This window comes from Passer domesticus, chromosome 13 (assembly GCF_036417665.1).
Source record: "Passer domesticus isolate bPasDom1 chromosome 13, bPasDom1.hap1, whole genome shotgun sequence".
Classification (NCBI taxonomy): Eukaryota; Metazoa; Chordata; class Aves; order Passeriformes; family Passeridae; genus Passer; species Passer domesticus.
In genome coordinates, this window is record NC_087486.1 from 18,900,489 (window position 1) to 18,925,145 (window position 24,657).

At 41.0% G+C, this 24,657-nt stretch overlaps 1 long non-coding RNA gene across 2 annotated transcripts in view; it reads right to left on the bottom strand.

Annotated features, from left to right (window-relative positions):
• Nucleotides 1–24,657, bottom strand: part of LOC135280416 (uncharacterized) — a 99,448-nt gene that overhangs the window by 47,976 nt on the left and 26,815 nt on the right. Inside the window, exon 3 of one of the 2 annotated variants that reach the window (XR_010347367.1) lies at nt 6,735–6,809. The exons of the other annotated variant lie outside the window; for it this stretch is intronic. This is a non-coding gene — a long non-coding RNA (uncharacterized LOC135280416). The remainder of the gene's footprint in view (nt 1–6,734; nt 6,810–24,657) is intronic. 2 annotated transcript variants of the gene reach the window in all.

Below are 24,657 nucleotides of genomic sequence, written 5' to 3' on the forward strand. Positions count from 1 at the left end.
ATTCTCAGAGTTCCTCTTGGAATCATTCTAATGGAACCCATTTGGGGTATTTGTTTCTTCAGCTGATCTCTCTTTTTGCTCATCTTTCACCACTTTACACTGCTGATAGAGAAGTTTATTTCATTTAAAAGAAGAGAACAGTGCTGCTGGACATCCTGAGCACGCAGAGGAGTCTGAAACTGCTCTTGAGACAGTTACTCAGTTTCTGCAAAGAAAAACCCCACAGCTTCATCACAATGCCAATCTTCAAGAGAACTTAGGGTATTAAACATCTACTTTTTCATCCTTTCTAGGTCTTGATATTATTACATTTATTTCACGAGCAGAAACTCATTTATTGCAAATATAATGTGAGTAATCCGAAAGCTATCCCACCTTTGCAGCCTTGGAAAGTGTTATTTGCACCAACAGTATATCTTGACCCTATTTCTGGAGAGCTCCCATGTGAATACATTCCTTTTCAAGCCTCCAGAATACAACAGGAAATGCTGAATGCTTGCTGGCTTTAGCAGCAATGTGAGGTGATTCTGTCAGGAAAGACAGGAATAACAGGGTAAGCACTCGCAGTCAGGGGCCCTGTGCTACATTTCATGAGGATTCTGAAAGTGTTCCGAATCCTACTGAAGCAATAAGTATCCAGTAAAAAGGAGGAGAGAGCTCATTAGTTCCTTTGTAAATCTTGTTAATGAAATAAATGTCTCTCATTCTGGTTTTGTTGAATTCCTTAGCAATGTTTCAAGTCCTTTCCAGTCTGATTTCTGTGATGTCATGAGAAAATAAACACATGCATATTTAAAATATCAAGTTAGCTGCTTAATGGTATTTCAAGTCAGCATATAGAAGTACACCTTGTATGGTTTTCATTAAACAAAATTCACTTATGGAATGTGAAAACCCACACTCATCTTTCAATCCAAGGAAATATATTAAAATTATTCCTACAGTATTAGAGTTCTAAGGAGAAATAAAATGATACCAATTGTCATATTCCAGGTGCCTTCCCCTCTGTTTGTGTAACAACCCCCTCTAGAAAATTACTGAAAAGTTGCTTTTGTGAGCCCTGGTGGTTTATTATCTGTCATATACCTTTAAATATTGTGTCATCAAACACTGCTACCAGGGGTTGTGGTTTTTTCTATCTTCTTGCTTGACTGACTGAACACTCCAGGAACAAACATTCTTCTGCAACTTATGGTAAGTGAATATTAATTAGGATAAGCTACAAAAGGTTCCAAAAGAGAGCAAGTTAGCATCCATGATTGTGTAAGAATTTCACAAAAATATCTGAACCCAGATGAAAATCTACAGGAAAAGTCATGGCTGTTTCATCAGTGACACACTGAGGAACCCCGAATCAGGCAATGACAAGACGTGTCAAGAGCCTTTCAGGAAACCCTGCAGCTCCACTGCCTTCTGCAGGGTAAGGTGGGGCAGAGCAGGATCCTGTAGAGCTGAGGTGCTGTGTGAGTCAGTGCAGAGCCCTGGGAGGGAACCTCCTGTGCTCACCTGCCCCACCCAACAGGAGGTGAAGAGGTGGCCTTGGCCTTGGGATGAAAGTAGTAAACTGTTGCTAGTGAAGTGTAGGAATGTGATTTTTCAAGAGAGATTACTGAATCCCAGGCTGGGTCAGGCTGAGGGGCCACAGGGCTCACCTGGTGCCACCTCCCTGCTCCAGCAGGGCCAGCCCAGAGCTCAGGGCACAGCAGGGTGTGCTCACAGCTCTGCAGTGTCCCCAGGCAGGGACACTCCACAGCCTCTGCCCCATCTGCTCAGGGCTGGGCACTGCACAGCAAAGTTCTGCCTCCTGGGCAGGTGGAATTCCTGGGACTCAGTTTGTGCCTATTGCCTCTTGTCCTATTTTTGGCACCAGTGAGCAGAGCCTTGTCCATTATCTAACAACCTGCATTTGGATACCAGCCTGTTCAAAATTAAAAAAAAAAGGCCCTGTGATTTCCTGACTTGGGAGCCCTGGCACCTATTCCTGACCATGACATCAAACCCACAGAATCACAGGATCAGCTGAGTTGGAAGGGACCACAGGGATCACTGAGTCCAACTCTCAGCCCTGCACAGAACATTCCCAAAAGTCACATCATGTGACTGAGAGCATTGTCCAAACACCCTTGAACTCTGCCAGGGTGGTGCTGTGCCCACTGCCCTGGGAGCTGGGTGTGCCCCAGCATGTCAGTGAAATGAGCCAGCCCAGCTTTGTCTGCTCAGTTTCCCTGGCTGTGGAATGTGCACAATGATTCTCACTTTCAGCTGTCACATCCATTGATGACAGACTGAAGTAAGAGATATCATCAGCACAGCTATTTACACTGTGATGCAGTAGGATTTCAGTTTTGAGAGAAGAGAACCTGAAGAAGAGATGTAAAATGCCTTAAAATCAGCACTGATTATTGATTTTACACATTCACAGGCTAGGGAATATATACAACACAAAAACTATTTTTTCAGGAAGTTGTACTCTCAACACTGTTTCAAGCATCTAAATGTTTAGTATTATTTGCTCAGGAAAAGACACATAACAATGCAATTACCAAAGCAATTCCTCAATTTAAATTTATGGACAGACATTGATTTACTTTATAAAATCTCTATGAAGAGCTATATGGGTTCAGATTGTCTTAAAGAAATAGCCCATTCAAACAAGTCTATAATTCACAGTTTATCCCTACTATGGAGAGTTCTGAAGATGTTTATAGTTGCACTAAATCCTTAACAAGTATAAACTGTACAAAGCAATAGAAAGGAATTTGAACTACCCAGATTTGACACCTATATCAAAATCACAAAAAGGCTGTTTTGCAAAAGAGCAGTATCTCTATCCTTCAGTTACAAGACATTTCAAGAAAAACAAGAAGCCATGGTGACAGCTTGAAGAGAAAATTACAACTGTGTAAGGAAGTCTCTTCATCCAACAAACAGAGAACTTTTGTCTGCATCTGTTCTTTTGGTTCAGGGTTGTATTTGGATGCTGAAAGATGGAGCAATACTATAAAAGCTGGAAAGCACTCTTGAGTGAACACAGGCAATCATAGAAATTCCCATTTCTGTTTTGGCCTTGCCAGTGTCAGGTACGATGAAACACACATAAAACATGTTTTTGTAAGAAACATTTGCAAAACTTTACAAGTATGTGAGAAAACTTCTAAAGATCTAGAGATCAACTGCGTAATACAAAAAGCAGTTTTCCAGAATGTAAGGAAGACAAGCAAGGAATAAAAGAGCAGAAAAATTTACAGATCTCAGAGAGTCATGGCAAGACAGCTCTTAGATCCAAGGGCCATTTGTCATTCAAGTCATTTACTTATTAAAAAATTATCTAAAAGTAACAGAGTCAAAGGAAACACCACGAAGTTTCAGATGAGTTATCCTCTTCCCAGGAAGCCCTGAACCCCTTTTCTCAAAGGTAATGGCAGGTTCACCATCACAGTGCAGAGGAATTCCAGGAACACAAGAATTTCTGCTCACACATGGGTTGCTGAACCTCCCATGCACAGGGGAGCTGGGAATATGCCAAGGAAGCAGTTGCAAGAGTTAAGCTGCTACCAGCCAGAAGAGGTGATGACTGCCATAAAGCACCAAATTTGGCTGAGATGGTTGTTTTGGGGTTTTCTTTGCCTGTTACATAATTAAAAGAAAGAGTGAACACCCTTTAAGCTTATCTAAGAATTATATGAATTTGGAACATAAATTTATGAACAGTCTTGGTCACAAATTAAGGATATTACAAGTGTAGTTGCATTACAGAGAAGATGGGAAAAAATCCTGCATTTTAAACAAAACTTTCAAAGTTGCTTAAGGACGTGCTATCCAATTCCCATTGCAGTGGGGAAAAAAATGGACCTCCAAAACCCTTGAAAAGACACTGAAAATCTGTTCCTTACATAGTGCTGAAGTTTCAGTAAAAACACAGATAGCAATTTGTTGGCAAGGAAGCTCTGTACAGTCAGGTTTTAATTATTTCTGACAGATTATTATCACTTACCCTGAAAGCTCTCGGTGTCTCAGACAGCAGTGGGATATATACTTTTCATTAGAGCTGGACAAAGGTGAATAGTTAAAAACTGCACGTTCTATCATGAGTGAAACTACTGAATTTTTGTTTGCTGTGATTCAAGGAGCCATTTAGTGTGAGTGTTCCAAAAAATATTCAGAGATCCACACTGAAAAGTTGTAACATGGAAAATCCCTCTATTGACACATATGTGCATTCACCACAGTGACATCCCACAGCAATGTTGGGACATGCACCTCTTATTCATGTTTCACTTATTTTATCATGACCAAAAATACAAAATACTTGGGAAACCATTTTGTAAATCCACCTCATGATAAATAATTTCCATGTGATTTTGATAATAACTGAAAAAAATCCAGAAGAGGTTCACAAAGGGTATGGGAAGAAAATAAATGGTGATTGCAGCCAAAATAAAGACAGGACACTTCCAGCCAAATGCCCAGGACAGGCTCAAGCATCAGGTGGAACTAAAACTCAGCACTTCCTTACCTCTGCAGGGAAGAACACAGGCAGGTGGGCACCTACTTAAAGAAAAACTGGATCTGTAGGGTAAGACAGAAAAGTAGACAAGTGGCTTTCTAAAATACCTGTGGTTAAAACATTCACTACATCCACAGGAGGAACAGGTGAATGGGCTCACAGTCAGGGATCCTGCCTGCTGCTGCTACAAATGTGCTAAGAATATTCCCAGTAACAGAGCACCAGGAACACTGCCAGACTGGATTGCCCCATCAGACCATCAGGTTTGGATTATATAGATCAATATGCTATGATTTCACACCCAGAATTCCCACCTGGCATGCTACCACTGGGAAGAAGACCCTAATTGTCACAAACACAGCTGTGTTTGTCCAGGATTCACAGCTACTTCTTACAGCCACTCAGTGAAGTGTCCATGTCAGGTGGTAGCATCCATTCTGTTAAATATGATCTTCAATCTAATCAATTAACAACTCATAGCTTTATGAAAACACAGTAGGCCACAAGGAAAGAGAAAATAAAACTACAGTGTGTAATCTAAAAAGCAGCACTGATTTTTGCTTTTTATGTATCTTGTTTTCTTTTAAAATCTTCCATGTAACACTAAAACCCATTAACATTAAACACTTCAACATGAAGAAACTAAATTTTTAAAACTTAATTTACATTAATTGTGCAAACACAACCCTATCTAATCAAAACATATGTAGGATTGCTCATACAACTTGTTAAATGATGCTATTCCTTCATCTGGCAAACATAAGAGAGAATTCCTCTCAATGGTAGCAACGAGTAGCAAGAGAAGCAAACTGATGGTATCCAAAGAAGACTCCTCTGCCTCCTTTTTCCTCAGCTGTTCAAGGTTCACTGCAGGTTTAAACAACCAAACACAGCCCAGCCATCACACTCCATGGCATAGGCTGCCTCCCAAAGCTCCACAGTAACACCATCAGGATTTTTCCATCCATCACCCTCCACTGACCTGTCTTCAAAGACTGCTCCAGATAAATATCAAGGTTGGATGGGTACTGTTGTTATCCCAAGGCAAGATACAAGACTCAGCTTCTGGTTTGAGGAAGTAAAGTGTTTATGCCTTGTGTTCCACAGATATTTAAGTTGTATCAGAAAATGACCTTGTATTCATTATTACAAGTCCTGATCAATACTGTCCCAGCAGGTCACAGCCAGCCTGGTGACACCAGCAGAGAGCTATGTCCAGCAGACCAAAGTCTGCTGGGAGTGTTCAAAGGTCCTGTAAGTCAGATTGAGAGGGCAGGAAGCAAATGACCAGAAGCAGCATCTCCCTCACTGCAAAATGAAGAGGTGAGACATCTGTTTCTCTTTCTCCGAGAACACATGGGACATGCTGTCTCCTGGAGACTCCCAGATTTTTTTTGTGTATATTCACAGTTGTTCAGAGGGATCATTTTGTTTTGCTTAAAGAGAAAAGATGATTTTAGATGAAATTCCTTTTGTGTCAGGAAAAACTAGTAAATATCATGAAGGTCATACATAATAAAAAACAAAATCCTGGTAATTTTGCTGGCAGCCAAGGAAAGCTGCTGTAGCAGAGGCATGAGAAACAGTGTATTATCCAGAGTAATTGTCCAGGAATATTCTTAAGAGAGAGTACTGCAGCACTTCTCTGCCAAAATAACGCACCATGTTATTCTGCAAATGCCAGAGATGTGAAGGCAGGTGGTGATAATGCCTCTTGTCTCCATCAGTATGTGGCCTGAGAATCCTCCTCTGTGAACATGCACTTTTCAGATGGCAACATTTGAAAGATCTTAAACAAAAAGCAATCCAAGAAAACTTTTCCAAAACAATGGAAGATTAGTTTAGTTTGGTCAGTTCTCCACTTTGAATTGCCATGAAACTTTACAGGCAATTCCACACTCGAGGGTGCAGAAAGGAGAAGGGAGGGATGGGGGCTGTTTGTGCCAGTTTGTCATTGAACAAGAGGCTGGGACATCTCAGCTCTAACCCCCATAAACCATTTTGAGAGGGGACACTGGCACTGTGGTGGAAATACTGAGCTGCAACTGTTCACTCAGAGACATGCAGTACCTTCAGAAAGTAAGATATGGGTCCCTCAGAAAATGGTTATCCCTTACTCCAAAGAGTTCAAATTCACAGAAAACATTTTTCTAGCAAAGAGCAAACTTAACAGCATGTTAAAGACAAAACAAACAACATACACAATAGAACCCAAGCACAAACTTACATTTTTGGTCATAAATGTTTCCAGAACATGGTTGTCACCTTTTATTCCCAAGACTTCGGACATCTGGGCATGCACCTGGAAATTAACATTTCAACATGCTATAGATCCTATGATCAACATTTTCAGTTATTCTAAAAACCTTCTCCAGTTTGACTGTGCGGGAGGAAAGCACAGGCATAAGCACCTGTCCATCCAACCTATGACCTTATGGGCTGCAGCACTCATAGGAGATGGCTTATCCGCTCTCTGATAGTGTCCTGTGGTGTGGGGACTGAGGCTCTTACTTGCCCGTACAAACATTTCTTCCCACAAAGGAGTGCAAATTTTCACATTAACCTCACTTTGTTGTTCTTAGAACAATACAGTCTCTATTCAAAAACCTGGTTTATTACAGAAAATTACAAAGGTGTGGAGAAAACATCTTTGTCAGTCTGTCCTCAGTGGGATGTGATTCAATGCTGTCCTTAAGCTTACAAGTTCTTGCATTTCTGGTTATAATATCTGGTAAATTTGGTATTCTTCAGACATTGTTTTGTGTCCATGAATGAAGAACAAAGGCTTAGGCAGCCCAATAGCTTGCAGCAGTGTATGTGTCTCTTTATTTCCAGTCCAGGACACCCATTTCAGGGTTGGTCTCCCAGCACCCTGCCTGTCAGACCCAGGTGTGGGTAACGTGCAGCTGCAAATGCACAGGACACAGCAATTATATTTTTTCCTTACTGTGTAATCTTCATAAAGTTTTCCGGTGGTTTTATTATGCTAAATCAACTTCAGAGACAGAAAGGTGACGATAGTGCAAAGCTGCTGTCCAAGCCTGTGCCAGCCCCTCCCCGCCCTCGCCAGCTGCGCTTCCTCGGGTAAAAGGCACGGCCAGCACCCAGGGGTGTCACTGCAGCCATCGCAGCCCTCGGGGACCGGGCCGGCCAGCCGGGCTCACGGCGGAGCGGGGCGCGGGGAGAGCCCGCCGCTGCCAGCGGCGAGAGCCTGGTGCCATCTGCTGCCAGCTCCCTTCCTGACAGCCCGGCAGGCCCCGAGCACCCACACCGGCCTCCCCGACACCGCGTAATCCTGGCACTTGGTTTACAAACCGAATTACCAATGCTCCGCCTCTGAGGCAGTTAATAACAATAAAAACTATAACAACAACGGTATTTTCACATCCCAAACACTTTAAATTCCACCTTACTAAAGTCAGGTAAACTTGTAGCTCCAACCAGAAATGGTACCAAAATCAAGGGTAACTTAATTTGTAAGCTAATTTATCCTGTATAATGAATGTAGTTTTTGGTGGCAAAATCAGTAGTGAAAGGACAATCAAAAAACCGAAAAAAAAAAATAGTACCATATAATACAATCTTTAAATGTTGCAAAAATTACTATGTTTACACTGTAAATGTAAAGTTATTGCTTACAGTAATTAGGCATAGCAAAAATAATATATTGAAATATAAAAATAACACCTTCCAATTAAAAAAAAAAATCCACTCCCTAAACAACGCACTGCTGAAATGCTACAGCAGCTGCAATTTTAGCAATGTTTAGTAATTTTTGTGTTTGGTATCATGACAAGAAAAAAGGTGATAGCAAGGAATGAAGAGGCATCAGCAGCTACCCATGTGTGTTCCGAGACTCCCTGCCTGCTCCGGGAGCCAGCCCGGCTCATTGTGCTCTGCTGTCAAACTAGGCTCTCCCCACATCAGAGTTTAACAAATAAAATACTAAAACAGCAGTCAGTGTTGACAAAGAGCAGTGCTTTAATCCACAATTATCCTTGTAACTCTTACTACTCCTTTTATCATCCATTAGCTTTGATTCCCATTATCCCATCAAGAACTGTGTCAACGCTTTTGTCCCTGGGGATTTCCCACACTACTAGGATCTGACAGACAAGCCTGAGTGCTAAGCAGGATCATTACCTCTTAAATCCACTTATCTGATCCACTGAATAGTAAATTGAAAAGCTCATTAACAGCAACAATCTGATTTGTTTTCACGTGTGACAGGGTCATTCCAAGTCAGCGTGAATATAGCACTCACAATAAAAACTACCCCATCTATAGCGTGGCAAATTGTAAGCCAAAAAAAATATGATCTTTTAAACACCTTCTTCAAAATCATTTTCAAAACCCGCACATGCTATTAGCATACAAAAATAGAAAAGTAAACCTCTCCCATCACAGCAAAGCCATGCCCCTGGACTTCTAAGCACTATGAAAAATTAATGATAAAGCATTTTGGACGTATAATAATAAAACACACTTCAACAACAAAGGCTGTGCTACATATTCAAAAAGCGGAGAGAAATCCTGCTGAAAGGGGTCGTAAAAAGCTGTGGAGGTGATCTCATCTTCTGCTTAGGTCCTACAGGGAGCCCCGGGGCTAAGGGCAGCAGAGGCTGCGGCGCTCAGAGCCACACAGCCCGGGCTCCTCCCGCCACCCCTGCCTGTCCTGCTCCAGCAGGGAGCCCAAGGCTGACACTCCTGCTGCCCTCAGACACTGCCAGCAAGGAGCAGGGAATTAAGTTCCAGTAGGAAAACCTTGGTTCAAGACTCCTGGAAAACAGTGACACAATGAGTCCCAGATCCTTATAACTGCAAGATTTACAATCCAAAAGAGAGTTCCGTGTCAGTCCAGTGCTGTGCGACTAAAACATGTATGGCCAACAATGTCAGCTAACAGGAGAACACCATCCCCAGCTCACGTTCACACACCTGTGACCGTGGGGGAAACATCCTCATGAGTGGCAATACTGGGCTACAATGTTCCAGGAGCTCCACAGCTCCAGGAAGCCACCCAGGGCCTCTGATTCAAGCTGGAGCTGGTGGCACCACTGCCCTCAATCCCCAGTGGCACTGCTATGGTCAGAAGTGACAGCAGTGGCCACGGGAATGAAGAGAAAGAACAGACCAGAGAAACACCTTCAATACTGATCAGCAACAATTTCAAACATACTGAACCAAGTGTGAAAGCAAATGATCCAGGGGTCCTTCTTTTTTCTGTTTGTCAGGACTCTGAAGAAAGAGCAGATCCACAAGCTCTGGTGCCAGGGAATTTTTTAATTATCTAGAAAATTTTATAGAATCACAGATAGATTAGGTTTGGAAGGGACTTTAAAGCCCATCCAGTCCCACCCCTATCATGGGCAGGGGCACCTTCCACTGTCCCACGCTGCTCCAAGCCCCGTCCAACCTGGCCTGGGACACTGCCAGGGATCCAGGGGCACACACGGCTTCTCTGGGCTATCAGTTGTTCAAGTCATACACTTCCCAGCTCCTTGAATTGTCCCAAAAGGACAAGAAAATAAAACTGTGGAAGCAATGTTTTATAAAGCAAAATGCTTGCATGTAAATACAGACCAAGAAAACAGAAATAATTTAGTAATCACACCAAAATTTTATTTCCTTGTCTTCCCTACTCTTTGGCCTTAGATACATTTAGCTTTGCTTTGCCTTTGGAAGTCTTCTCTTTTTGGCTCTATCATTATAACTCTGAAGAAACTAATTATATCAATTCTTAAATGTGAAGCAGATTACAGAACTGGGAAGCTCAGAATATGAGTTCCTAAAGGTTGTATGGCTCTGTAATGACAGTCACAGAAATTCAATAACAGCACTGTATGGAATGTACTCAAACACACCCCATGAAACAAATTAAAACAGAGCAATGAATCTCTCACACTGTGCAAATAAGAAAGCACAAGAAAATGTTAGTTTCTACAGTTTTCATAAGGGCTATTATAATGAATTAAGATTTTGGATAATGAATCTTCAGAAAATTACAGTAAAGTTATTACCCGTAGGCACAGCGTAAATGCTGAAGATATTATAACTTCCTTGACGCCCTCCAGGCCTCGCTGCAGAGAACTATCATGGCAACATTAAAGCATTTTGTCATGAGCAGTGAGGGCAAAGCAGACCTGCACCACATTTACCCCAGCCTGTCAGAGCTGAAGCACATGGAGCATATGGAGGGGAGCCTGTCTGTCCCCGTGGTGTTTTTGGGAATCCAAACAAAGCAGAGGCAACTGCCATGGGATTCTACCCCCACCTCCCTGGCCAACACCCCTCCAGCACCCACTGAACCTGCACACTAACTGCAAGTGGCATTCTTGGTATTGAGTGCCAGAACACGTTTTGTAATTTCCCCTACTTTTTTAAATCATACTCAGGTATTTGAATTTTCAGCACTTAAAATCTCCATTATAACACAGCAGAAATCCAGCTCCACATTCTGCAGACAGCTTCAGGAAATGGGAACTGAATCCTCTAATTGGACTATGAGGGTGCCAGATCATTCATCTTTATCTCCTGATCAAACTGAGGGTTTCAAAAGCTTTAATCTCCTCATAGGGCTTTTATCTCCTCTTCTTAGCAGAGGAAAACCTTGGTCACTTCCACTCCTGACCAGCTGTCTTAAAAAGGTAACATCTCAAAATACTCTTAGCCTAAACCCAGAGAAGGAGCTAATATGTTGGATTACAGTAAACTCTCCAAATGAAGAAAATCTCCAAACAAACCATAAGGAAATGCCTCAGCTAGTTCAGACAGGATCTCTAAGACTCAGGTGGGCTTTCAGCTGCTTTCTACCTAGGGCTCCTCTCCCATCCACTGTTATCTGTGTTTGTAACAACCAGAGCACCCACACCAATTACATAAATGATATAGATGATTTATTGTCTCACCTCCAAACCTAGCTTAAAATACTACATAAAGTTATCCTCAACAGAAAGAGACCTACTACAACATAACATTTAAAAATGAGGAGACTGTTATTATAACCAAGTGTTCTGTTTTAGGGGAAAGGGTAAATGTTCCGTGTAGCTCATGGTTATGGATGTTATTTCCCTCCTAGTCTGTTGAAACACTCTGTCATCACAAGCTCCAACAGTAACAGGTACTAACAATTCCCACAAAGGCTGTTTTCCAGGCCCTGTTCCCCAGTTCTTCCCCATAAGTTGGAGGATTCAGAGGAGTCTAGGGTGCCAGAGTTATTAACTCCTTGCTTCCTGATCTATACAATGCTTATATGATGCCAGCAATAAACCTTCTCTTACATGGAAATTGATTTCTATTTCAATTACTATCTCTCAGCTTTTACTTACTTATTTATTTATTTCTCCTTTTCTTAGTCCATGTTTTCTAAAAATCTTGAAAGAAAGAGGTACAATCCTGCTGAACTTACACAGGAGACCTACCATGAACTAACTGCTCTTATTACTGATGCAGCCTGAGAAGCATTCTCCATGAAAAACAAAGAAGAAAAAAGAAATGGGTTTATCTGCTAGGTTTTCACTTAGTCATTAGTTAAAAGGATGCTTAGCTTAAACAGTCTTGTTTAGACTTTCATTTTTGTTAAGCACTGTTAGAGTTTTAATTCCACCGTCTCTTGTGTTCCCCTTCAGGGCTTAAAGAACAAATATTATAGTGAAAACGGAAATTCTATTAACAGCTGTTACTTTTTGAACATCTTCCAGAAGATTTTTAGCTTTTAAAGCACAGTTTTGGGCTGCACTTTCCATCAGAGCTATACACTGAACTGCAGAAATTCAAGCCATGCATGCAGTCAAAGATTTGCTTAACAATAAGCCAAAATGCTGTTTTAGAATCCTTTGTGACTGAAATGAAGCACTACTGTGCATTTACAAGATTATATTTTTGCCAGTCAGAACACTCCAAAAGATCCAGAAATACAGGTACTTGTATAGCAGTAATCCACACTCTGACTTGTCCCTATATAACCATTACAAGTGTGCAGCTAAATTTTATTCAGATGCTGAATTGTATCTAAATGATGGCCCATCAGCACACTTATGTGCAATAAACACCAACACTCAAGAAGCTACATCACTTTGGCACTTAAAAACAAGGAATAAAACTCAGAGATACTTAGTATAGCTCTAAAATCTCTATATCCAAAACTATTGCACTGTACTGAATATCAGCACTGCAGGTGTTCTGCATCTCCAGATCAAGCCTTAAGCACATGAAATTTAGCAGGATCACTTCTTTGGAAGAGGTTTTGCACCAGGTTTGTACATGACAATGCTTTTGCACATTTATCCCAGGGCATAAGCAGAGGTGTTACAGCCACCATAGCTAATACCAGCAATTTGAACAACCCTCTTTGGCAAGCCAGAAATAAGATAATGGTTCAACATAGGCCGGCTCCTCTGAAATACTGGCAGCATTGCCTCTAATTATAGACATCTGTCATTGCTAGCCACTCAGTAGTAACCCTGACATCAATATACAACTATAACACCACACTGCCTGCAGGCACAGCAATGGGAGCCAGATCCAAGAGGCGGGCAATCATCTGCCTCAGCCAAACTATCTGTCAAGGGCTCCTAGCCACAAATAGCTCTTACGTTTTGTATCCTTAGGATAATATGTTGATTTATTTTAGATCCTCTAATATTTACAGTCTAGGCTATCTACTAAAATACAGGAACAAACCTGATGGCTGATGGAGGCAGTTGCTGCTCAAAACCACCATGGAAGGCCATAGCTCTCGGCACCCGCACCAGCACCACAGCAGCTGGAACAGGCACCTGTGCCCAAACTCCCCTCCCCAAAATCACACCTGTGCATTTCCGGCTGCAGGGCACAGGTATGGCCATGCCCTCACCAGCCCACATTTTACCTACCAACCTGAAGGAATATTTTCAGTCTGAACCCAGAGAATATCTGTGCCAAAGCGAGCACAGTGAGTTCCAGTATCCCAGAGTTCCCCATGTCAGTACAGAAGAGAGAAGCTCTGCAGAGCTGCAGCGTGCAATTTTGAAACAGAAATTGCATTAATGCTATAAAGTATGTTTACTGATTAAATACTTCACCACTGCTTAAAGGCAAACTGACATATGCTGCTAACCAAGAAATAGATTGTCTTGAAATGTGCAGGTAAACACTGATATTTCCTTTTTAATCCTAGGGTGAAAATCATGCTGAAATCCTCAGTCTTTTTTTTTTTTTTTGTCTTCATTTGAAAATCCATCTCAGAAAGGGGCAAAACAGATTTTAAGTCTAAACTAATTAGGAATTAACTCCCTTACAATTATCTTAATTTGTTATTAACAAAACCAAGATTTCTTAGTGTGATTCACAACAGCCTGTGCTGAAGAGAAACTATTAATTACTCGATAGACAGTTAGCTTTCAAGTGAGCTGCATTTTAAAAACCTCCTTTAAAATACAATTGCTAAATGCCTTACAGTGCTGTAATGTGAGACAGGTTCAAATCTTATTACTTCACTGAAATTAAAACCTAAGTTTTAATACTGTTCAAGTCGAACAATGATTCCACACTTTATTGCTTTTGAAATCCCTTGATGATCATAGGAAAAAATGCCCTCGAGAAAAAGAGACTCTGTTTTCGATAAACAGAAAATACAGTTTGCACTCTTAGCCTCTTTGTCATCACAAAAAAGGATTTAATGCCAATTCTTTAAAAAAAAGACTTTTTTCACAAAATGTGCACCTTGTGTGCCATTTGTAAAATCAGCTCACTTTCTTTTATTTATTACTGCAGCGCGGCAAGGCAATAAAGCAGCTACTGATAGCTAATAAATTACACGCCTTTTAAAACAATTCTCCAGCTACAAAAAAACTTGTAACTACAAAGGCTTACATTTACATGGTACATCATGTGAAGTGTCTACATTTATGTTCTACTTAACCACATAAATAAAATCTGACCCTTTATTAAACAGACAAGCATGAACCAGGGGCTCCACATAAGATTAAACAAAAGGTAACTTTTTAAGGCTTTCCGACAGATGTACATAACTAAACATAAAATTTGCACCAGTAGTTCAGGTGAAAGTATTTTTAAAATAAATTGCCTTTTTAATTAATGCCCTTCAAGATACCTTCAGGAAAAAAAAGGTGAGCAGAATTTTTCAATTACAGCATGATAACACTGATTTACACCTGAATCTAAAAATTAAATAAGGTTTTCAATAATAATTGAAACATATTACTGTAATATAAAACAATAATTCTCCAGCACATACCATGCAAACCACGATTTGTATTTTTAATTAAAAAGTATCAGAGCTTTGGGAAAGCATTTATTTGTAAAAAATAGATTTAAAACAACAACAACAAAAAAACCCTGCAGTTTTATTTCATCATGCATCTCTCCAAGAAATGCTTTAAATTAGACATATCTATTAAGCTTGTTGAACTGCTCTTAAATAGTTTTGCTCCATGGCCAGTCCAGTCCTCACTGCTGATGGCACAGAGCGCTGAGGTGCACTGTCTTTGCCTTTTCCATCTGCACTATTTTTAGGCTGGTGTGCTCAACTATTTTCATAAATTTCTTCCCTACAATTTGATTGTCTCATAAATCATTACCCTAAACATTACATTCCTTTTAATTGTCTTCATATCATCATGCAGCTAAAATTCAGATGTGTAGTTGAAATATTATTTTCTCCACTCACAATGATTTTTACAGCTCCTGAAGCTTTGGTTTTGCTTTGCTCACACAACTTTCCCTCTGTAGTTCCAAAATGGCAGTTCTTTAATTGAGCATGGAAAGAGATTTTAACTCCCTACTCGTAAAACCATTTAAAGACATTGCTGTTGCCTGTTTAGATAACACCCCTGACATGTCAGTAGGGTATGGCAGGACCAGGAATTCCTCCCACAGCCATCCATCACTCTGAACAGAGATGCTGTGGGGCACATCTCTCACTCTGGACAAGCATTGCTTGATACAAAATGAGATGGGAAATAAGTTTTCAGACACTTTTCCACTCCTTTAATCCTAGGTTTGCCTTGCTAGTATGTGTTTTCTTGTATTTTGCATCAGTGGTTAAAACAGCAAGACAAAGACATTCCTTATCTAAAGCAGACAAAAACAATGTTTAATAAGCCAGGTGTCCAGGACAACAAACAAAGCAGAGCCTGTGGTTTCCTAATTCAGGTTAGTCTGTCTGTTTGTGGGGATGAAATATTGGTGCAATTCTAAGATGGTCAAGAATAACAAGTGAATAACAATGAAGCCTGGTATGTCTGTACCAGGAGGGTCCTTTGAGGAACAGGAGTCCTCAAAGTTCTGCAGAGTGGAAAGAGAGTTTAATGGGAGAGACCCTTAAAAACTACAGTTTGGTTCAAGACGAGATACAGATATTTTTAAATATAAAAACACAGTGATACTCAAATACTGAAAATTCATCAACTCTGAATTTTACCCAAGAGTTCAAGTTAAAACACAGGGCACTGAAATCAAGCAAGAGCTCAGGAAAAAGGAATGAGCTGGTCTGACCTATGAGCACACAAAATATTTGAGAGGCATAATTTAAAGCGAAGTTGCCAATCTTCAACTTTTGCTGAAATTAGGAACTAAAAATATAGCTAAAATTTGAGAGAGTAAAATATTAGTCAAGAAATTCCAAACACAAATATACTGTACAGATAACACAGCAATAGATCCAACTCTGGATCACCAGCAAGGAGCAGAATTACAGTTAATGAGTATTTATCGAAAAGCTTACAAAAGTAATAAAAACTAATGAAATCAATCAATCAAAATTGGTAAAGAACCTTTATCAATGATTATTCTCAGTAACACGTAGGGAGATTCAGACTGCAGCCTTTGAAGATGAAGTCAGAAACAAAGGGGTGACACCCTGAAGCTGTGCACAGAAAAACACAGCCTGCCTTGGCTCTGGCAGAAACACAGACTGTCACCAGGCTAAGAGAGAAAAATGCAGGGCAAAGTAAAAAAAGGCCCTCTCACTCACAGGGCAGTGAACACAGTGAAGGACGGGGTGGCTGATGCTGAGCAGCCAAAGAGGAGCCGCAGGTCCCCAGCCAGCAGCACCCACAGCAGCCCAGTGCCCTCCCCAGCCCTGGGCTCCCACAGGACCCACCCAGGCCTCCTGTACCGCCTCCTTCACAATCTGACTGACAGTAAGTCTTTAATCACGCACATGGTTCGTTTTGCTGACCCCTTCAGCAAACACAATGATCTTGTCTAAAGATGAGGGATTTCGCAAAGATGACAGATGCCATCAGACACAGCTGGTCTCAGCTGGAGAATCTGAAGCACCTCAGAAGCCCAGTGAGCTGGAAAGGTTCTGCTGACTCACCCCTATCTTATGAGAAATTGCTAAACTAAATTTTTAGTTCATATAGTTTAGCACACATATTGAGATGATTATATTACTATCTAAATAACAATCTAAATGTTACTGTTATTCAGAAGAAATTAGTTATTAAAGAAAATGCATAAACTAGAACGAACTTGTGCTGTTCAGAGCTCATTCAAAATAGTCTATTCTATTAATGTTACATAAATCATCAGATTCTGTGCACATACTTATAAAATCTAAATAATATTATTTTATATTGATTTACATACTAAAGTTTTAACGTATCTTGTGATCAGCCATTTTATTGTGTAGATGATATCTATACAAATCATTTAATACTTAAATTGATATAAAACCCTGCTTCAGAAATAAAACTTTTGTTCCCAGAAGACACCTTTCTCAATAGAGCTACATGCCTCAAGAAACAACTCGTCAGTAGTGAGAATGCTCTGGAGAAATAATATGGAACCTTCCTCATGGCCTTCCTAACTGTAGTTCTTTTGATCCAAATTGATGCCAACTACCAACTCTTCCAACAAAGATAATACAGATGAAACCTGTGTGAAACACAGCACTGGAACACTTGGGGTATTTTTCCCCTCCCTGCTTCAGAAGAAGGGCAAGTGAAAGAAGACAGAAAACTGTTTGCCTTCCTGTGGTGTTTAACAAAAGTGCATTTAAGTCTGAAAAGTGTACTTCAAAAATATATTCCTGTATGTGAAACAGACCCATATCAGGACATTATTAGCATTTTTGATTACTCTATAAGCACACAAAAGTAAATGTCAGAAAGATCTCTGCATGGGCTAATCAAAATAATTTTGTGAGGATATGCCTATCTAATGAAATATGAAGCATAGCCCAACTGCTGTTTGTTCTGAAAATTTGATTTTAGGATATGGAAAATGGTTACAGACAAGATAACGGTCTCCACTGCCCCAGCCTGCACGCTGCCTGGGTGAAACAGCCTATCACTGCTCCTTCCTGTGCAGATGCACAGAGATGCACCAGTTGTTCTGCCTTTTACTAATCCAATTAGGTATGAAAATCACACCCTGCTACACCACACACTGGCAAAATCTAACACAAACCTGAACCAGATGCTCTGGAGAAAATGTTTATTTTCATTTTTCTTGTAACTAAAATACACCTTTTTCCTAAGTGGAAAAAGCCCTAAGCCTTCCTAAGTTCAAGTGATGCACAGATGAACCCAAGTCGTACTGCTTCAAACATTAAAGTTCTGACTCCATTTTTTTAACATGTAAGAATCTAAGGAAGCCACGTGGCTCCTGGGGCATCACTGGATACTATAAAAAGAATCATTCAACAATTAACAATGAATTAGACCGTGACTTTGTTGTGTGAGAAACAGGGGTGTGACAGCCTTAGAACACCCGTGAACAAAAGCGACAACTGGCCGCGAGGTGTTCCACTAAATCATCATAAAGTATGTCAGTCATACTCAGAGAATGTTTCTCCTTTCTCTCACCCAACTTCATATTCAGTGCTTTTGGCAAAACATGTTCAAACAAGAAGACTTTCCATACTATTATTTATTACCTATCTTCACTCATCTGTTATCAACTTGAAGACAGCAACAGATATTTTTCGGGGGTGAAAGTGCTGTTATGAGGAGTTGTATTCCTAAAGCCTGCTGAAGGAAATTTATGAAATGTCTTAATTTAGCTATAGAATTTTAGATTTAAGTTGATAGGGGGATATTTTTCTTTTTTGGCCCAAAGTAGACAAACACAGACTCTTCTGGCCTTGTTCCCCAAACCTATTCTCAGAGCCATCACCGTGTTAAGAATGAGCCACCCTGTGTGTATGCCCATCTCTCCTAAGGCATCCTGCACCCTGCCAGCCACACTTCCAGCACTCAGAATGCCACTAGAGGGCTCACATATTGGTATGAAATCACAAGCATTGCTAGCCACGACTGAAGATAACGGAATCTGCATTATTCCTTTACTAAAATTCTCTTACACACAGAAAACTTTGTTGCCAAATATGTTATTGGGCTGTGGTTTAACTGAAATATGGACTGAAAATGCTCAACAATCGACTGTGCAGCTGGAGAGCTAAGTTAGCACAGGATTTTCCTTGAAAAACAAACATCTGCAGCCCTTGCTCTGTGGACACCAGGATTCACAATAAATGCAGGTCAGTCAGTGCCATGCTATGCCATGTCATACCACAACAGATTTTTTTAAACTGTAGATTTTATTAGGATGATTACATTCAGTAATTGCATAAGTGTCAGAGCTGCAGTCTCTGAATGGCTTCATTAAGTGAGAAGCAGGAGAACTGATTCTGTCCTGCTCCACGCTGACCCCTCTCTGCTGTGCCACCAGTGGGTGGGAGGAGGTGGCAGCAAGTTCCACATGGGTCAAACCTCAGCTGCCCAGGGGCTAGCACCCAGAGCAACTGCAGCACCAGGGCAACTCTAGGGCTAAGATCAGCCTTCTCCTGCAGAGAGAACAGCAGAGCAGATCTGGCTAAACAAGAATCAACTGCAGAGAAAAGAAATATATTATGTATGCACCAGATACGTACAGCATATTTTTATTCCTGTCCACATTAAGCTGTGCTCCAAGACAGCAAACCCAATGGGAGAGAGATATATCCATCAATTATTAAAGGAATTAAATGGGAGATATTTTGATGGAAAGTGATATGCTCTAAACATGTTTAATTTTAGAGCTATAAAGCAATACTGTATATTTTAGGTAAAAATATTAGTTGACAATACATCCCATTTGACTGAAAAATCAAGTAAATAAAAATTAACGCATCAGCATGAGAACAAAATTAACAGTCTATGGCAGATGAATCCTCTATTGCACCTGTCCTCCACTGTGCAAAAGAACATCAGCCTGCCACTGATTATTTCTTTTTGACATGATTTATCACCTACTATTCTTTAAACTTGATAAAGCAAATTAATCTTTGATTGCAGGAGCCACTGGAGGTTGTCATTAGTCATGTAGTTTGGTGAGGCTGCATGTGTTTCATTTACCAGTCACAAAGAAATGAAAGCCCAGCAGCCATTACTGCCTGTTTCAACTGCCTTCCTGACCCACCCAAGAGAAAAGACAACTGAATTCCAGACACGGGATATTATGCAGCTACTCCAGGACTGACCCACATAAACAGAATAGAGTATTTGCTTTTCCAGAAAGAATGCTGATGCCCTAAAATGGATGTTCTCAGGAAACAAATAAATTCTAATGAGCAACAATTTGATCTGATTAACATATATTTCAAGATAGAAGTCTACCAAGTTGTATCAATAATACGATTTTATGTATTAAAAAATGAAAATTGAATCTTAAATAATTGCGTACTCATCTGGAAGACATATCGGAAAAATCTCAACCAGCCTAACAAATATGCACAAACTGAAAATCCCTTAAATTTGTGGGCTATGGCTGGGCCCTGCCCACCAGCCCCGAGCTCTCCTGCCCAGCACGTTTCAGCTGTCTTTGCCCCACTGTGCTGGAGCTCACTGCAGGTTTCCGTGTCCATCTGCCCCTGGGCCCACTGCTCCCCTTAGCTCAAACCCACTGTCCCCCTCTTCAGCAGGTGAGGGTGGGAGCACCTGAAACAGGGACAAAGCTAATGGATTTTATTGACCATGCTTCACAGCGTGGCAGAGTCCCTCTGGACCAAGCCCAGCTCCAGGAGTCACCTCCTCAGTGGCAGAGGGGTCTGGGATGGGGGCGCTGGCACGGGCTGAGCACCCCGAGGCGAACCAGCCAGCCTGGGGCTTTCCGGAGCTCTGAGCCCAAGGAACCTCGGTGACACTCTGCACAGCACCTGCCAGGGAGACGCTGCCCAGAGGGGGCCAGGAGCTGCTCAGGGAAACACATCCGGGAGGAAACAGCAGTCCAAAGCAGAGGAACTGTTCCAAAGAGAGGTGTGTTTGGAATCTCGCTATAGCCCATCTGCAGTGACTGGGCCAGCCGCAGGACACCAGGGACACCGGGCACAGCATGGCCCCCTGTGTGACACCACAGGGACACACAACACCACAGAGAGGGCGCTCCCATGCTGGCCAGGAACGCCGGGCAGGAGGCACGCCTGAAACACTGTCCAGCTTTTATTTATCCACATTTAACAGAAACCCCAAACTAGCCCAGGGTCTGTGCCTCAACAGCGCTTCCAACTGCCGTGTTGAAGCAGTTTATTAACTGGGGACACACAAAAGATGCTACTTTTGAAGCCAATCAGAATTTTGATGTACAAACCCCACACAATTATGGGGCTACAATGTCTGACTTTCTCAAGGTATATATATTAATTATATATTTAGAAATAGTAAATTAATTTAGAAATAGCACATCATAGTGTGATGTGCTAGGAAGGTCATAGAGCCAGGAAAACAAAGGAACATCATCAAACAACTCAGGGTATTCCTAGTGTTGCCATTACTATTTGTATGAAAATTAATTATTGCTACTTTGTGTTGAAGAAATAGCTCAAGCTATTTTTCAATGTCTATCTACAGCATGAAAGTTAAATAAAGATTTACAAATTGCTGTGAGGTACTTAATTTGATGTGTTCAGTGTATTTTTTTTTGTTTTGTTTCTAAACTAAGTCATTTGCAAGTGTCTATATGAAAATTACATTTCAGTACTAGAGATGCAATTTGTATTCTAGAATTAATAATAACAAATACAGATAATAACTGCAGGAAAAAAATCCTCAGAAATATCACCACAGGAATCTCTGTAGATATTTGAGAAAGCAGAATAAAGACAGTCACTGAACAGTGAATTATGAGTAGTCATTTTCCATACACAAATGCATTTTTAAAAGTGAGAATCTCTACGTTCAGTAGATTTTCCACTTTTCTTTCTTAGTTGCACGAATAATTGTATGTTTATTCAACAGAAATATAAGTACAATAAGTTAGGATTCATATAAAAATACACACATTGTTTGGCTCCGTTGAGAAGCCATAAATTTCATCTATTGAACATTAGCTAAAAAATTACATGTGTTTATCATCTGGATTATTCTCAGATAAATAGAGATAAATGGCAAAACATAATCAGCACCAACTCTGCAACTTAATCATTGCATCTGAGCTATAGGAAACACTTAATTACTCTCATTTACTAGGTGCAATCTAATGAGGAGACATTAGCCAAATGAAAAGAATGCAGTACAAACAAACAAAATAGTTATACCATCATTAAAAACAAACTCTGACAGTGCAGGTGACAGCGTATGCAGGATAAATTACCATAATGTCCTAAATGCTGAGCTGTCAGCATGCTAATGCCGGATCGGACGCCCAGGGAATGTCGGCACTGGAGCTGTCAGAACCGGGGATCATCAATCACCTCCCTGCACCGCTCCGCTCATTATCCCGCCTTTCCTGGGCTCGGCTTCGGCTCGGCGAGAGCAGCAGCGAGGAAACCTCGTCTGACACCGACAGGAGCTGCTTGCAGCACGCCGGGTGCAGGGGGAGAGCCCTCCCACGGGCAGGCTGGACCCCAAAGCAGCCAGCAGCCCCGTGCCCCCAGCACCCGCCGTACCCCCAGCACCCACCTGTGACCCCAGCACCACCCATGACCCCAGAACCACCCATGACCCCAGAACCACTTGTACCCCCAGCACCCACCTGTGACCCCAGAACCACCCCCTCTGCCCCCAGAACCACCCATACCCCCCGCACCCCCTGTGCTCTGGAGCTGCTCCCCCAGACCAAGGTGAGAGGGCTCCTGGCACATCCCTGCCCCTGCCTGCACCAAATTGAACCCAGGACACTGTCTGCTGCTTACACCGCCACCTACTACTGTTACACTCCGTTTATCTGAACATGTTTGTGTTTTGGATTCTTTAAAGGAACACACAGACTCAAAAAGCCATGGAAGAATATCCCAGCCAGACAGGCCGCTGTGTCAGGTCTGCCTGTGTCCGTCCCCACGTGTGCCAACCACTCGAGGAGAGCAAAGCACTCTGCTTACAAAACACTGCTGCTCCACTACTGCAATACCAGTAGTGTCACAGTGATGAAGCTCAGTGGAATACTACCTTTGGTTTTCATTTGACCTTTCAGATTGTTCTGCTGAGCACAGTAAACATTCATTAAACTTTAAGAAACTGCAAAGTTTCAGATACCTGGGGCTGGGTCCAGCTGAGAGCTCTTCCACACACACATTCATCTTCTCTCACCTTTATTTTGAGGTCTTAAGTGATAGAAATGCTAGAGAAAATACAGTGAGGTTGAAAGATGAAACTACTTCATCCATAACAGTGCATCCATAAATCACCCTCAGATTGGGGGAAGAAATGAACTTTAAGAATGTGAAATGATAAACCTGAGAATTAAAGAACTTTTTAGATTCCAATGCAAGAGAAGAGATCCTATTATTAAGGAACACAGTTTTCAGGTTCTGCTGATTTCCATGGCATGAATAATGCTCATTGTTTCCAAGGCCTCGGCCAATGTGCTGTTCCATTCATGTATCTTAAATATTGTTGCAGAAGCACAATCCAGAAAATACTGCTTAGATACAGAAACCCAGTTTTTATTTTATAAAATTATACTTTCCCTTTCCTAATTAAGATGTGAGGGGGAAAAAAACCCAAACCCACATTAAAGAATCCTGTTGTCCAAGATTTGGCTTGTGTCTGCAGAAGCTGAAAAGGAAACTGGGTTGGTTGTTTTTTTTTTTTTATAAATCAGGTATCACCTACATGCAAATGCATTTAAGGAGGATAATTAACACTGCACCTAATACTGTTATTCAAGCAGCTCTTCAGAATCTTTTAGCAAATATACTACAAAGTCATTTGTTAAGAAGGACAGAAAAAGACAGAAAGGAATGGCAGAGAAAGAAATTCAACAGGTAAAAAAAAATTTTTGAATTGGTTTCAAAGATTCAGAATTTAATTTGGGTGTCTTTTGTTACCCTTGTAATTGGGGATGGCAACCCTCTGTCAGTGCTTCCATACAGCCATACAGCCCTCCGGAATTCCAGCCAGACATATAAAATCCAAAGAAGTACTGGTTCCCTCAGACCTCAGCACATCGCTTTGCTTGCACACAAAATCCTGTCACACCTCGTGCAAACCATGCTGCCCTTCTGAACAACAGAGCCAGAGTCGGGACAAACCTCCAGAGTGGGCAGGGAACCCCTGCCCATAGATGGAAACAGACAATATTAAACCCCGACTGGAAGCACAATTAAATAATTTTCTAGTTTGGGGGTTTTTTTGATGCAAGAATTTATGTTACCCGAATTTTATACTTCAGATATTTTTCCTATGTTCTACATAGGAACCAGCAATTGCTTTAAAGAGAATTATATACAATTTGTTTTCCCAAATCTAACAAGTAAGGATACAGAAAGAAATGTAACATTTTGAATTCATGTACCATGGATGGACTACCCTTACATGAGGTTCATGCTGTTTTTTGTTTGTTTGTTTTTCTTTGGTTTTTTTGGTTTTTTTTTATTTTAAATAAGACTGTGTTTAAATTGTGGGCTGGTAAAAAAAAACAACCCAATTTTATCAGACTCTTTCCTTGTGAGGTCAAATGGTCTCCTAAAGGCCCTTTCCTTGTTTTCTGATGGACAGCCTTAATTAATAATATGACTGAAATATCTTGCAAGCAGTTAACAAATCCATACTTACAAAAAATGAAATAAGGAAAAGGATTAAGGGAAGTTTGAGAAAAGATTGCTCATGCATGGATGGACTCTGTGGGTACTGTTAGCAGGTAAGGACAGTTATATGTGAAAGACCAAAAGTATGTTACAAGTCTTCTCAAGAAAATAACATTTATTGCCTTTCAAAGATGACATA